Source organism: Bos indicus, chromosome 20 (assembly GCF_029378745.1).
Source record: "Bos indicus isolate NIAB-ARS_2022 breed Sahiwal x Tharparkar chromosome 20, NIAB-ARS_B.indTharparkar_mat_pri_1.0, whole genome shotgun sequence".
Lineage (NCBI taxonomy): Eukaryota > Metazoa > Chordata > Mammalia > Artiodactyla > Bovidae > Bos > Bos indicus.
Window position 1 is genome coordinate 11,648,722 of NC_091779.1, and position 16,528 is coordinate 11,665,249.

A 16,528-nucleotide genomic window follows, 5' to 3' on the forward strand; every position below is an offset into this window, starting at 1 on the left:
TCTGTGTAATTTTTTGAAGTCGTCAACTCTTCTTGTATTCTTTAATCTCATGATCAAAGAATGCAGCTTTTCAAAAATATTTCAGGATTGAAATTTCATTTTCCCTGAGTTAAACTGGGAAGAAAGCAGGAGTTCTTATTTGCCCTAATGGTAAACAAAGAAAATGTTATTCCTCCAGTCTCTTGGGCTCAAATGTGGCTGAAAGGATTTCGCTTCAGTTGGGAAACAAAACAAGAATAGCTATCCCATTAGGTTTACCAAATACTTGTTAGCAGTTGGCTTAAAAGCTTCCTTTGGAAATCTTCTTGACTTAGAGTCGGTGTTCAGATGGTGAAGAGATTTCTTATTCCACCCTTAAACAGTGCTTGGTCATCATCAAATTCACAACCCTGCTTTGTCTCCAAGATTCATTTGTCACCAAGACTTGTCCTGGGCCACATTTCCTTCAGTGATTCCTTTATAAAACAGATGGAAAATGAATAGAATATTGTCACAAAGTCTAGACATAACTAATCAGGTCTATTTCCTAATACCAATATGTTAGGGTGTGGAATAGTGGAGACAGAATGTACTATCTTGTAAGCTCTCAGAAAGTGGTTATAGATGTGGGCTACTTGAGCTAGTACCCAGGACAACATATGTCATTTGAGGGTCTCAGTGGACTCACAGTAACAGAAGACCCTAAAGAGTCCCTCACAATCCTGAGACCACCCACTGGGCTGCAGAACCTAATCTAAGCAGTTTCTTTTTGACTACCATTTGGCTCTTGCTCTGCAAAGAACAAATCAATCTAGGGTAAGTAGGATGTTTTAAAAGCTTCATTTTTGTTTCTTAAATGTCTTTGTGAGTTGAAGGAACATTTAAAAATAAAAACGACATTTGTTTCTCAACAGTCACAGTTCAAATGGCATGTACAAGTCTCCCTGCGGTCATTTTTAAAACTTGAAAAGCTTTTCATGTTGCCTTTTAAACAGAGAAGCAATTTGAACATGAAGGAAAGCATTTAGCATTCCAAAATAGTGAGCGTGAGTGTCAGCCCTCCTGGAGCACTATCAAGTAACTTTGGTCTGCAGGACTGAAGAGTCATTTCTGTGGACACGGCTTACACTAGAAGATCCACTTTACAGATGCGCATCAATTCTCATTATCATTGGAATGGACTCTGGGGAAAATTAGGAGAGACGAATTTATCTTCGGCATTTTCTGCACTGCGGCACAACGGGAAAGAACATGGCCTTCAGACAGATGCAGACTTCCATCCCAGCTCCACCAGTGACCAGCTGAGGGACGCTGGGCACTTATTCTAGCCCCTTGAACCTTGATTTCCACAGAGTTAGCAGAATTACGACACCTACTTTGCAATCCTTATGTTCGATAAGATACAGGACATGGAACGATACCAGCACAGGAACGGTTCGCAGTGGGCGTTCATTCTTTCCCCCGATCTCCGCCCCCGCCCCTCGCTTGCCTCCCCAGTACTGAGATCTCCACTCATGGCAGCCCTGCCCAGCGTTACGTAGCTGACTATATTTTAGGGTGGCATTCCCCATTAAAATTTACGTGCACTGTGATTTAATCGTGTCCTCAGGTCCCTGCCGTTTCTGCCAGATAGGCTCACCACTGTGATATCCTTACATACAAGTCAAGGTTTATTAAAATGGGTGCCAGTGGTTAACCTCTTACTCCTCCCAAAATAAGAGTAATATTTAGCCCAGAACTTTCAGAAAAATAATGTCTGAATCCAAAGCCCATAATGGGTGGAGGGGTGGTGGGTGGGGTTCAGTCGAAGCTGGAGGTTAGTTTAAGAATATGTGTGTATGGAGACATTTTTCAGTTTTCACCCTTCAGAGCATACCCACAAGTACCTCCCTTCTGCTTCAACATACCTAAAAGTAGACGCATAAGACTAGTGACCAAGTGTTGGCAATGCATATTCATGAGGTCTCTCTGACCCTAGCCCATAGTTACCTTATACTCTTGAAGTTAGAATACTAAGGTCTCACCCAGAGGTTCAACCCCACCTAGGACTCAGGAACATTCATGATTTCTAGCAAGGCCTGGAAAGGACATTTCTCTTGACAAGCTCTCAGGCTCTGCAGCCTTCTGGCCCTTATGACAGCAGTTGACCCTGCTCTGGCCTTAAGGACAGCTTCCACTGCTGGCCTTTTCCTTGGCTCTTCTATCACCAAGCTCTGCCTTGCTCTTCACTTTCAGGAACTGACTCCCTGTACGGTGGCTCCATGATGACCTCAGATCCTCCCTGCCTGATATTCCAGTTTCTTCAAAGCCATCAATCTGCCTTCCTCCTGGGCCAGCCTGCCCCACTTCCTGTTCTCTTAGGACCTAAGATTCTGTCCCTGGCTTCTACCCTCCTATAAAGAGCACACTGGGTTTGGGAAATTATTGCATAACCAATGTCTGTGAAACTATAGGCTTGGAAAATACAAATAAATGGTACCCTGTTCTTTTTTTTTTTAATTTTATTTTATTTAACTTTACAATATTGTATTGGTTTTGCCATATATCAAAATGAATCTGCCACAGGTATACATGTGTTCCCCATCCCGAACCCTCCTCCCTCCTCCCTCCCCATACCATCCCTCTGGGTCGTCCCAGTGCATCAGCCCCAAGCATCCAGTATCGTGCATCGAACCTGGACTGGTGACTCATTTCATATATGATATTATACATATTTCAATGCCATTCTCCCAAATCATCCCACCCTCTCCCTCTCCCTCTCCCACAGAGTCCAAAAGACTCTTCTATACATCAGTGTCTCTTTTGCTGTCTCGTATACAGGGTTATTGTTATGATCTTTCTAAATTCCATATATATGCATTAGTATACTGTATTGGTGTTTTTCTTTCTGGCTTACTTCACTCTGTATAATAGGCTCCAGTTTCATCCACCTCATTAGAACTGATTCAAATGTATTCCTTTTAATGGCTGAGTAATACTCCATTGTGTATATGTACCACTGCTTTCTTATCCATTCATCTGCTGATGGACATCTAGGTTGCTTCCATGTCCTGGCTATTATACACAGTGCTGCGATGAACACTGGGGTACACATGTCTCTTTCCCTTCTGGTTTCCACAGTGTGTATGCCGAGCAGTGGGATTGCTGGGTCATAAGGCAGTTCTATTTCCAGTTTTTTAAGGAATCTCCACACTGTTCTCCATAGTGGCTGTACTAGTTTGCATTCCCACCAACAGTGTAAGAGGGTTCCCTTTTCTCCACACCCTCTCCAGCATTTATTGCTTGTAGACTTTTGGATCGCAGCCATTCTGACCGGCGTGAAATGGTACCTCATAGTGGTTTTGATTTGCATTTCTCTGATAATGAGTGATGTTGAGCATCTTTTCGTGTTTGTTAGCCATCTGTATGTCTTCTTTGGAGAAATGTCTATTTAGTTCTTTGGCCCATTTTTTGATTGGGTCATTTATTTTTCAGGAATTGAGCTGTAGGAGTTGCCTGTATATTTTTGAGATTAGTTGTTTGTCTGTTGCTTCATTTGTTATTATTTTCTCCCATTCTGAAGGCTGTCTTTTCACCTTGCTTATAGTTTCCTTTGTTGTGCAGAAGCTTTTAATTTTAATTAGGTCGCATTTGTTTATTTTTGCTTTTATTTCCAATATTCTGGGAGGTGGGTCATAGAGGATCCTGCTGTGATGTATGTCAGAGAGTGTTTTGCCTATGTTCTTCTCTAGGAGTTTTATAGGTACCCTGTTCTAATAGAAAAATGTACACTGAAGATTGGAAGGCAGCTAATGGTGAAAAGCATTAGCACTGATGTCAGACAGACTTGGGGCTGAATTAGGCACAGCCCTACTGGTCTCAGTGATTTATTTACATTCCCTGCTCTGGTTCCCTCATCTCAAAAATTGGACTAACAATATTTATCTCAGAAAGTTGCTGCAAGGATAAAAATCACAAAATGGATATAAAATCAGTTCAGTCACTCAGTCATATCTAACTCTTTGCCACCCCATGGACTGCAGCACACTAGGCTTCCCTGTCCATCACCAACTCCCAGAGCTTGCTCAAACTCATGTCCCTTGAGTTGGTGATGCCATCCAACCATCTCATCTTCTGTCATCCCCTTCTCCTCCCAGATAGCTCAGTTGGTAAAGTATCTGCCTGCAATGCAGGAGACCCTGGTTCAACTCCTGGGTTGGGAAGATCCACTGGAGAAGGGAAAGGCTACCCACTCCAGTATTCTGGCCTGGAGAATTCCATGGACTATAACCCATGGGATTGCAAAGAGTTGGACACGACTGAGTGACTTTCACATGCATATAAAATAATTAGCACAATGCCAGACACAGAGTAAATGCTCAAGAAAACTCAGATAATTTTATAAGCATTATCATAATGACTATTGAATAAGAGGTATGCATGAACGCAAGAGAGGAGATTTCTGCCTGTGGACTTCAACTCATCCAAAAATGGAGAGGCAAAGATAACATGGGTTATATTCTTAAATAACCATAGTCTCTGAAGTTTGAGAGAAAAATTGGGAAATGAGTTGTCACACCAACAGACAGCTGTGGTACACACAAGGGGGCCTGCCTCCCAGCCAAGGAAGACACTTTCTTAAAAATTGGCAAGGCAATAAGATTAGAGCCAGGGATAAAGGTTTTGCTTTGGGATGAACCCAAAACACAGAATAGAACTTTAAGCTATTTAAAAATGGCTGTCAAACATTTTAGCTTAATTTTCAGCTGTATTTTGGAAGACCACATCATAAGCTTCCAGAATATAAGTCATTAGGTACTTCTAATCTCAGATATAAAACTATACATTTTGCCCATGAAGCATCAATCATGTTTTAAATTTCCTATATTTTATGATACATTGCTATCTTGGAGCTTTGCAGATCTGGGGGACAGAATTGCTCCTCTCAAGGTTAACTGATTCCTAGAGACGGCTAACAGCTTGCCCGTGGGCATGCCTTTCATATACAACCAATGAATCCCAAATCCATACCCCACCTGCTTCCTTTTACTGGTCCCTGCTCTTGAGGATAGGATCCCTCTGCTCTAAACCACTCCAGGATTCAGGTACCTGATAGGTAGACTCCCCCAATATCTTAGCGTCTGCTGAAATCACTCAAATTACCCAGTCCTAAGCTCAGCTGCTTAGCCTGCTTGCCCATTCCTTCTTGCAACCACCACAATAAAGTTTTGTGTCCAATCTTTTCCTCACTCTTCTGCCTCCTAACCAGACTTGGTGTTCCCCAAGTAGCTCTGTGTATCGACATTTGCCCTTTCCTCTTGAGAACTGTGAGTAACAAACTCTTATCTTTTTGGTGGCAGTTGTCTCCTGAGCTGTTGGTCTCACCATCCTTGCATAACAACAAAGTCCCAGGTACATTTTTAAACAACCCAAAGCAAGGGAAATCTGTATTCAGAAGTCTCCAGATTCTGGCTCCATCAGCTTGGTCACTTGTATCTCATGCATAGCCTCAGTTTCCTCCCTTATAAAAGTAAAATAGCAGTTTTATCTCACAGAGCCACGGGGAAGATTTATACACATGAAAAGTCCATCACTGTTAATGCTTAACTAATGTTTGTCCCTGCATTTGTTCACTCACCAGAGCATTCTTTACCATCCACCTGTAACCTATAAATGCTATTCAATTATCACTTAGTTTGTGCTAGTCAATTATGAGTAAATTCTAATGTCTTTCCACATGTCTATAGCTGCTGCTGCTGCTGCTAAGTCGCTTCAGTCGTGTCCGACTCTGTGCGACCCCATAGACGGCAGCCCACCAGGCTCCCCCGTCCCTGGGATTCTCCAGGCAAGAACACTGGAGTGGGTTGCCATTTCCTTCTCCAATGCATGAAAGTGAAAAGTGAAAGTGAAGTCTCTCAGTCGTGTCCCACTCTTAGCGACCCCATGGACCACAGCCCACCAGGCTCCTCTGTCCATGGGATTTTCCAGGCTATAGCTGCTAAGCACCATCATAAAAATCTCACTCTTTTCACTGTGTGTGATCTCATTGGGTCTCCTTCCCTTGGGTGCTTTGCTTGATTTCTGCTGCAGTTGCTTGAAAGCAACGCAGGTTTGGAAAAGGCCGGTCTCCCCATTTCTGCTGGACTCTATCAATCTTATCAAGCAATTCTGTCTGCAAAAGGAGAGTCAAAAACCCTTCTGCCAGGCAGCTAAAGAAATCACGGCAGATAATTAGTAAAATAAACATCTGAAAGCTGCAGATCATTTGTATTGCACTCTAAGCATTGTGGGTGTTTTATCGCCTACACTCTTCTCATTAGAGAACAGGGGCTGATAAATGCTAAAGTAGAAAGAGTTCCTGAAATCAGAGAGCCAATGTCCTCACTGGACTGATATCTCCATGAGGATCAATAGAAAGAAGGAAAATGATCAGAGAAACTGAGTGTGGCAGAGCTTCCCCTTGGGGCCAAGTTTGAGACAGATGGCAAACGAGGCAACCTTAAAGGAGAGAGACAGTCCTGCATTTTTACTTGTATCCTGAGGAACAAGACCAAGGAGAACATGGAGAACTTGCCAAGAATTGTGCAAAAGGAGCTGGTCCCAACCACAGGGACCAGCTGGGAGTCCCTGGGAGTCACACTGGGAGATGGTGGCCATGCGGTGCCAAGACCCGCTCATGGCCTCAGAAGTCCTGCCCATGAGTGAGGATCCTCTGTCTACATCATGGCCAATTCCACTGCATTCATGTAGTGGTCATTTGAAATACTGTTTTCAAAGAATTCTAAACTCCGAACAGCTATATGAAAGGGGTTGTTATTGATGACAGAATTATTGTGCTTCCATTTCCTGCTTGAAGAGTATGCACAAATATTTTAAAGTGCAGAGGTATGGAAACAGAGGAGGTTCCATTCCTGGTTTTGCTACTTGCCTTCTGTGTGAACTTGAGCAAGCCGCCTGATTTCTTGATCCCCAGCTTCTTCCTGCAAAATAAATAAAATATAGGGCCTACCCCACTGGGTTGTTGTAAGAGTTAGAGAAGATTTGCATATAAGTCTCTCAGCACGGGGCCTGATGCATAGTAAGTGAAAGTGAAGTGAAAGTCGCTCAGTTGTGTATGACTCTTTGCTAGTTACAGTCCAGTGGAATTCTCCAGGCCAGAATACTGGTGTGGGTAGCCTTTCCCTTCTCCAGGGAATCTTCCCGACCCAGGAAGTGAACCAGGGTCTCCTGCATTGCAGGCAGATTCTTTATCAATTGAGCTATCAGGGAAGCCCCAATGCATAGTAAGTGCTCAGTAAATATTACTGGTTAATATTTGCCCAGGCTCCTCAGGTTTCTCATATAAGTAAAATTATAGGACTTTTCCTGAGGCTACCCAGACTACCCAGGCCTCTGCTACCCAAGACAAGGCTTTCTCTAAGCATGGGTGTGTCTGTTGACTTGAATGGGAAGGCCGAGGCTGACTAGGAAATTCCCATGATGGTAACAAGTTCTTGCAGAAGTGTTATAGTGTTTTATGTCATTGTTTTAAGATTGCACCATGCTTGATGTTGTTATTGTACACCTTGGGTCATAGTCTACAATTTGCTCATCTGTGGTCAGACGCTTGGACTAACCTAGAGATTTCCGAAGTGTTGTATAGATCACTTATGTGTCTTGGATAATTATTACCTAATTAACAACTTAGTGATTATTTTTGAGTTACTATGTACACAGTATAGAATTTCTCCACGTACATTCTCTTAAGCTCTTGGATGACAAACTTAAGAACTGAGTGCCTTATTTATTTTAAACTTTTTTGGTTCTTTGTTAAAACAGTCCCCCTATTGTGCATGTCTTGTACGAGAGCTGCTGTCAGTAGCCATGGCTCCAGTCACCATTGAAATAAATATCAACATAAGACATTCCTTTGTCAGTCAGTTCAGTCACTCAGTCGTGTCCAACTCTTTGCGACCCCATCAATCGCAGCACACCAGGCCTCCCTGTCCATCACCAACTCCTGGAATTCACTCAAACTCATGTCCATCGAGTCGGCGATGCCATCCAGCCATCTCATCCTCTGTCGTCCCCTTCTCCTCCTGCCCCCAATCCCTCCCAGCATCAGGGTCTTTTCCAATAAGTCAACTCTTCGCAGGAGGTGGCCAAAGTATTAGAGTTTCAGCTTTAGCATCAGTCCTTCCAATGAACATCCAGGACTGATCTCCTTTAGGATGGACTGGTTGGATCTCCTTGCAGTCCAAGGGACTCTCAAGAGTCTTCTCCAATACCACAGTTCAAAAGCATCAATTCTTCGGTGCTCAGCTTTTTTCACAGTCCAACTCTCACATTCATACATGACCACTGGAAAAACCATAGCCTTGACTAGATGGACCTTTGTTGGCAAAGTAATGTCTCTGCTTTTGAATATGCTATCTAGGTTGGTCGTAACTTTCCTTCCAAGGAGTAAGCGTCTTTTAATTTCATGGCTGCAATCACCATCTGCAGTGATTTTGGAGCCTCAAAAAGTAAAGTCTGACACTGTTTCCCCATCTATTTCCCATGAAATGATGGGACCAGAGGCCATGATCTCAGTTTTCTGAATGTTGAGCTTTAGGCCAACTTTTTCACTCTCCTCTTTCACTTTCATCAAGAGGCTTTTTAGTTCCTCTTCACTTTCTGCCATAAGGGTGGTGTCATTTGTACTAACTTCCAATTAAGTCTCGCCAAGCTGTGCAAATATTAGGAAAAATCAGGTGAAATACTGAATTTAAACAAGACCTGGAACTTATATCTTCAGTTTATCCAATAATCAAAAGAAAAATGGTCTAATAAGTACTCATTACTTTTCAAAGTTCTATTCTTTTCCTGCCTTTTCAGGTTTCCAAAAATCAACAACTTTTGCAATTAGCGTAGTACTCACTCTTTATACTTTTTGCTGATGGTAAACACACCCACTACTAATTAGTTTGGGACAGCTGTCTTGTTTGAGTGGCTAAAATACTCCCCCGCCCTCTTGGATATAATTCATTATTTGTCTGTTAATAATAACTGAGATGGCTGGATGGCATCACCGACTCTATGAATGTGAGTTTGAGTGAACTCCGGGAGTTGGTGATGGACAGGGAGGCTTGGCGCGCTGCAATTCATGGGGTCGCAAAGAGTTGAACACGACTGAGTGACTGAACTGAACTGAACTGAACTACTGTCAGGATCTGGGACCAAAGCAAAATCAGGAGGTCAGGACATATAAAATAATCCAGGGCCAGGCTCTCATGCTGGAAGGCTAGTTACATAAGAAAACCAGGCACTGCCAATGCAAAGTGATGAGACAGAAAGGGAACTGGACTTGCCAGGTTTTCATCTATAATGAAGACCTTTGTGTTCAGTGGCCAAGTCATAGCAAATACGATGCAGATGCAGGCATTAACATACTGTGAACACTAGAATGCTGTGTATTATAAGGAGCTACCAACACCGCATTTACTGTTGACATTATTACTTTAATTGAACACTGATAGACAAAAGAACTTGTGACATGATTTAAAAGTTGTGTCTAGATATTCTCAGAATAAAGTAAATTTCTATAGTCCTCTGAACTTTTGGGGGGGTAATTGAAAAAATATCTTATAATCCCAATTATTTTGAAAAAAAAAGTCAGATCTGTAGAAGAATTGAAAAGCAATTCAAGGAATACCCATTTAGTCTTCATCAAGATTCCCCAGTTGTTATCATTTTACCACGTAGTGCCCACTCTCAGTCTCTTTTTATTTATAATTAAAGGATGTGAAAGTCAATAGTTTATATTATGATATCTCACTTGTAAATATTTCAGCTTATATTTTCTAATACTATGATATTTTTCTAGCTAAATAGTATTATCTCAGAGAAATTAACATTTATTCTGAAATAGACAATGTGCTGTCCACATTTAAATATCCCCAATTAACCCCATTATATTTTATAGCAATCTTAAAAATCAAGGATCCAAGGATCCAAAATCCAAGGATTTTGTTATCACATTGTATTTGGTTGGTATGTTTCTTTAGTCTCTTTTAACTTAGAAAATGTTCATCAATTCCTGTCTTTTTTGTTTTTCATGACATTGACTTTTTTTTTTTAAGCGTCCAGGAGCTATCTTACAGAGTGTCTTGCACTCTGTATTTATTTGATTGAATTCTCAGAACTACACTTCTTTTAAACATTTTTGGCAAAAATACTACATATGGTAGTATTGCATATGTTTTACTATTTCAGATGAGGGGCACAAAATATCAGGTTGTCCCTTTACTTGCATCTGTGATAATGCTAAGGTTGGATTTTGCTGAGCTATTTTAGTGAATATGCTTAAGAGCCCCGACACCAAGACTTCTGGGTGCTTTCCTTAGCATGCTAATCCTTCCACAGCTCCCCACTGAGACACATCCCACCTGACCACGCTGGGGACCAGGTTGAGGCCATCCAGGCATGACCAGTAAGGGTACCGATGGAGGAACTTCTCTTTGGAGCCACCCATTTGTATAACGACAGATTTAGCCAATCCACTCAGGAGAAAGCTTCACTGGCATTTTACCACAAAAGGTGCATGTTAAGACGTATCCCCATAATACCTGATTTTTCCCTTAAAGATGGCAGGTCATGTACCATCTGGTTCTCAGTTCTGGGCATGTCTAGGTGGGCACTGATAAACCCACTGAAACATTATTACCATTTGGTTTTGTCCTTTAAAAGTAAATCATCAGCAGTTTAAACACCCAGATGACTAAATGGCAGAGACCACAGCTACAGACAAAGATGGGAGTTGATATTCTGGGTGTCACTGAAGCAAACATATAACCCCTTTACTGCCAGTGAGGCAAACACGTCATTCCAACTTCTCTCTGGGAGGTACAGAAGCTTGTCATGTTATGGGTCCCAAAGCTCAGCCTGCATACAACTTTGCCAGACCACTCTTTCCTCTGGAGCCAGTTCCCTTAAAGTTACTCAGGAGGGCAGGGCCAGAGAGTTTATCTCACTGTGCACCATACATTGAAATGAAGGCAAGACAAAGACAACTGATTTACCTACACTTCTGGCAAAAGATGTACAAGTAGAACAAACCATTTCACTCCACTGGAAAGAATTCATCAGAATAGACTTGGACAAATTATGATCTTCAGGTCATATGAATGTGCACCACAGAAGATGAAGGTTGTAACCTCCTTGGTTCTACTTGACAAACGATAAACAAGCATGGCTGCCTGTCTTTCTCCAACTTAACATTCCCAGTGCTTTCTAAAGGTCTTAATTCTAGTTAGGATGAATCCAAAGAAAAGATGTAAGGGAGAAGAGGCTGCACGAGCAGTTTCACTGAGTATAGCAATAATCCCTGCACTTTGTAGCTGTATTGGTTTCCTATTGTTGCTGTAACATATCACACATTTAGTTGCTTACAATATGCATTTATTCTCTGGAGGTCAGAGTATAAATCAGTTTCATTGAGCTAAAGCTAAAGTGTCAGTAGAGGTGGTTCATTCTGGAGCCTGTGAGAGTAGAAGCTATTTTCTTGACTCTTTCAGTTTCTAGCAGCCACTTTTATTCCTTGGTTTGGGGCCACTTCCTTCTTCTTCACTGTGCATCACGCCAGTGTTGGTTTCCTTCACATCATCTTCTTCAGTACTCAAATCTCCCTTTGCCTCCCACTAAAGACACTTGTAATTGCGTTTAGCACTCATCCAGATAATCCAAGATAATTCTCCCATCACAATACCCTTAACTTAACCTTGTCTGCAAAATCCCTTTGACGTTAACTTTGCCAAGTTAATATTCACAGGTTATGGGGATTAGGATGTGGACATCTTTGGGGGCCATTATCCACCCTACCCCAGTAACCTACTACTATATGTACTTTTCACATGTGCGTCACTGGGTTCTCATGACAACTGTTACTGTAGCTGATTTTGTTATCAGTTTCATTTTTAAGTGAGGAAATAGGAACTCGGAGAGGTTAAGTGACTTACATTTAGGAAATGAATGGAACTTATATTCCAACTCAATTCTCCCAGCTCTTCATTAACTGCTCCCTCCTACTAAATAGCAATGAAAGGCAAAAAAAGTCACAAGAGGTGGGGATTTCCAACAGACTGGCATATCACCCAATCAAAGTATGGGAAGAAAACCTATACAGACATTTCTCCAAATAAGACAAACATAGCCAACAGGCACATGAAAAGATATTCAGCATCACTAATTCTTGTACAGCTGTGTGTATGCAGTAATTCTTGTGCATGCTCAGCCAGGTTTTACTCTTTGAGACCCCATGGACTGTAGCTGCAAGTCTCCTCTGTCCATGGAATTTTCCAAGCAAGAATACTGGAGGGGGTTGCCATTTCCTATTTCAGGGGATCTTCCGCACCCAGTGATCAAACTTGCATCTCTTGTGTCTCCTGCACTGGCAGGTAGGTTCTTTATCACTGTACTACCTGGGATACTAATTCTTAGAGAAATGCACATTAAAACTACAATGAGGTACCACCTCAAACCAGTCAGAATGGCCATCATCAAAATGTCTACAAATAACAAATACTGGAGAGGGTTTGGAGAAATAGAAACCCTGCTACACCGTTGGCGGGAACGTAAGTTGATGCAGCCACTATGGAGAACAGTATGAATGTCCCTTAAAAAATGAAAAATAGAGCTACCATACAATCCAGCTTCCTAGTCCTGGGTATGTAGCTGAAGAAAATCATAATTCAAAAATGTACATATATCCCAGTGTTCATTGGAGCACTGTTTACAATAGCCAGAACATGGAGCGAACCTAAATGTAAAATAAAAACAGGAATGGGTAAAGAAGATATGGTACATATATACAATGGAATATCAATCAGCCAAAAAAAGAACAAAATAATGCCGCTTGCAGCAACATGGACGAACCTAGAGTTTGTCATTGCTGAGTGAAGTAAGCCCGACAGAGAAAGATATGGTGGTGCTTATATGTGGAATCGAAAAAAATGGTACAAATAAACTTATTTACAATTCCGAAACAAAGTCACAAATGTAGAAAACAAACTTATGGTTACTAGATGGGAAAGGAGGAGGAGGGATAAACTGGCAGATTGGGACTGACATATACACACTGCTATATACAAAATAGATAACTAATAAGAACCTACTGTACAGCACAGGGAACTCTCCTCAATACTCTGTAATGGCTTATATAGGAAAAGAGTCTAAAAATGAGTGGATATATGTATATGCATAACTGATTCACTTTGTTGTACACCCCAAACTAATACAACATTGGAAATCAACTATACTCCTATAAAAGTTAACAAAAAAAAAAAAAAAAAAAGGCTGGAGTATCGATCCAGGTCAAGTCAGGGAACAGAATCTGCACGTTAAACAGAAAGAATTGACTCTAAAAATTAAACCATATACAGGCAGTCTTTGTTTTTCCTGGTAACATGGGACTGTAAAAGTTATTGTGCAAGCTGCAGCTATAGAAACTGATCTTAATAATCAATGGGAAAACTATGATTGTTCTATGAACTTTAGAAATTATTGTCAAAACATTAATGTCTCTTATTGTTGATGTAAATGTATAAGGAAAGGAAAAACATGCTGAAACTGATATTGTTTCAGTTCAGCTCAGTCACTCAGTCGTGTCTGACTCTTTGCGACCCCATGAATCACAGCACGCCAGGCCTCCCTGTCCATCACTAACTCCCGGAGTCCACTCAGACTCACGTCCATCGAGTCAGTGATGCCATCCAGCCATCTCATCCTCTGTCATCCCCTTCACCTCCTGCCCCCAATCCCTCCCAGCATCAGAGTCTTTTCCAATGAGTCAACTCTTCGCATCAGGTGGCCAAAGATTGGAGTTTCAGCTTTAGCATCATTCCTTCCAAAGAAATGCCAGGGCTGATCTCCTTCAGAATGGACTGGTTGGATCTCCTTGCAGTCCAAGGGACTCTCAAAAGTCTTCTCCAACACCACAATTCAAAAGCATCAATTCTTCGGCGCTCAGCCTTCTTCACAGTCCAACTCTCACATCCATACATGACCACAGGAAAAACCATAGCCCTGACTAGACGAACCTTTGTTGGCAAACTAATGTCTCTGCTTTTGAATATGCTATCTAGGTTGGTCATAACTTTCCTTCCAAGGAGTAAGCGTCTTTTAATTTCATGGCTAAGCACCCTATAATTAAATTCCCATGTTTCTAATGCTTTAAAAGTGTTTCATATCTTTATAAAATGTTTAAAAGAGTAATTTATATAGCACAGGGAATACATGATAAATGATGAAAAAGAAAATGAAAAAATATGTATATGTAACTGAGTCACTTTGCTGTATAGGAGAAATCAATGCAACATTGTAAATCAACTATGCTTCAATAAAACAAAAAGAGACAAAAAAGAATAGAAAAGGGGGAAAGTTCACTCAGACAACGATGGAGAAGTAGGCAGGGGTCAGCTCATGCCAGGTCTTACAGGCCACATGTGGTGGCTTTGGGTTGTGTTCACTTAGCTAAGCTGAACAGTGTTTCCCAGAAATTCCTTCGTTGTATGATTCGGGGTTAGCTATACCACAGGAAATACTTTGTGATAGATTCAGAAGGCAGAAGTGAAGCACCAGCCATACTTTTCATGCACTAAAGGTTAGCACAGGGCTTCATGGGCTGTGGTGGATCATGCATGCTATCTTAGATTGATTAGCTCATCTCATTGGTGTAGGGCAGCACTCTGATCTACTGCTGTTCAAACTCTTGCCAGATCCTCTTCTTCATGTCCTGGGCCATGAGAGGACAGCTCTATGGCCAAAGTTGAAATTAGAGGTGTGAGAGACAGACATGGGTTCCAGTTTATCCTTGTGGATTCCAATTCATCCTCATGGGTTTCAAGGTCCACCTCCATCTGGACTTTTGATCACCAGCCTTTTGATCTATGATAACTTGAAGTTCAGATCTAGACTCAGAGGCAATGGCCAAGAAAGACTACTCCATCAGCCCACAACTGTGCAAGGACTACTCTTTCTAATTAATCACTTTCCTAAAAAAAAAGAGAGAGAGAAGAATTTGAACAAGTGCTTGGTTGTCTTCTTCCAGTCTTATAATTTACCATGCTTATCAAGCATCTTATTTGTGCATCAGCAAATTATTATTCTCATTTCTACATTTGGGTCAGTTCTCAACATTTTACGTCTCATGCTTTCGATGTCATAAAATATCTCCTAGAGTTTCTTTGATGTGAAGTGTCTTGCCAGTGTCTTTTCCTCTCAGACACCTTCATCCTTCAAACCAAACCCACTTTCCTCATTTATGCTGTAAGTTTGTCTTCTGCCTACACTTCCAGAGTCTCTTGAAGGACAGAAATATCAGTGTTTGGTCAGATGTTTATCCTATAACTCCATTCTGTTCAATTTAAATTCCCCTTCTAATATTATCACTTTTCCTTTTTGCTGCTGCATTTTCATCTTTATTGACCAGTTCTCTCTTTCTCATCAAATGCCACGTGGGTCTATCACTGTGAGTCTGGGAGACAATGCAACCGCATGCTTTGCTGTTTGTGTGTGGGAAGGGAACAACAGATGCAGAGTGACCAATCAAATAGATTTAGAAAGAAATAATGTGCTTGGTCACCAATCATGGTGCACATCTGTTATTTATATAAAGATTTGTGGACTAAAGAGCTGGCAACAAAGTCTGTATGTTATGCAATTGCTCTCAGTTAATATGCTATTAATATAGCAACTAAAATTTGACTGTGTTGTTGGGAAATTGGAATAATTTAACTCTATTGCAGTAACTGAAACTCATATCTATTGTAACTGTGCAAAGCAAGAACTCCCTGCGCCAGACAAGCCAAGAGGCAAGAACTGGAGAGTGGCACACTGTACAAGTGGTAACAGCAAGGGTGGCTGTTACCGCAGGTGAGGGATAAAGGGAAATTATTAAAGTTTAGAGCCTGGAAGGAGCCCGTGGGAACTAAAAGGCATCCTTGAGGATAACTCAACCGCCACTCTGAGTAAAGAAATGATACTACAAAGACACAGACCAGAACAAGCAGCAGCGAAGAAACAGCAGTTTCCCTTCTCTCTCCTGCAGATTGCAAGTAAATTGAGGCTGGACCTCTTATTTCTAGTCTCTTGCTCCTTCTTCTCTACTGAGTCACCCTCTAAACCTAACCCAGATGACTCTCTGCAAGTGTCAGGGATAAGCCCAGAGAGAGTTAATGTCTGCAAGCCAGTTCCTCTGTCTGTTCTCTCCTTCTTCTCCAGGCAGTTCATCTAGATGAGGTCTTTGATGCCAGGGAGCCTCTGAAGTCTCACCAAGTCTATGTAAATCCGGCCAGCTCATTTACACTGATAATTGACTTTAAAAGATTGTTAGGGCTTGCCTCAACTGTCACTTTTTTTTTTTTTTTTTTAATATATGTATTGAACAGAATTCCTTTTCTTGGCCTTCCTGAAAGGAAGACCTCTATACTTTAATATTTTTATTTATATTTTTAAGTATTCACATATATGGATGATTGATACTTGGTATTGAATACAATAACTATGAATCATGTATATTTGTGTGTGTGTGTGTGTGTGCTCAGGCGTGTCTGAC

General features: G+C 41.3%; 1 long non-coding RNA gene across 1 annotated transcript in view; it reads left to right on the top strand.

Moving 5' to 3' along the window:
- The window catches only part of LOC109574645 (uncharacterized), a 51,604-nt gene extending 49,140 nt beyond the window's left edge, over positions 1 to 2,464 (top strand). Inside the window, exon 2 of the long non-coding RNA XR_002183121.2 lies at positions 894 to 2,464. This is a non-coding gene — a long non-coding RNA (uncharacterized lncRNA). The remainder of the gene's footprint in view (positions 1 to 893) is intronic.
- The last annotated feature ends 14,064 nt before the right edge of the window (positions 2,465 to 16,528 follow it).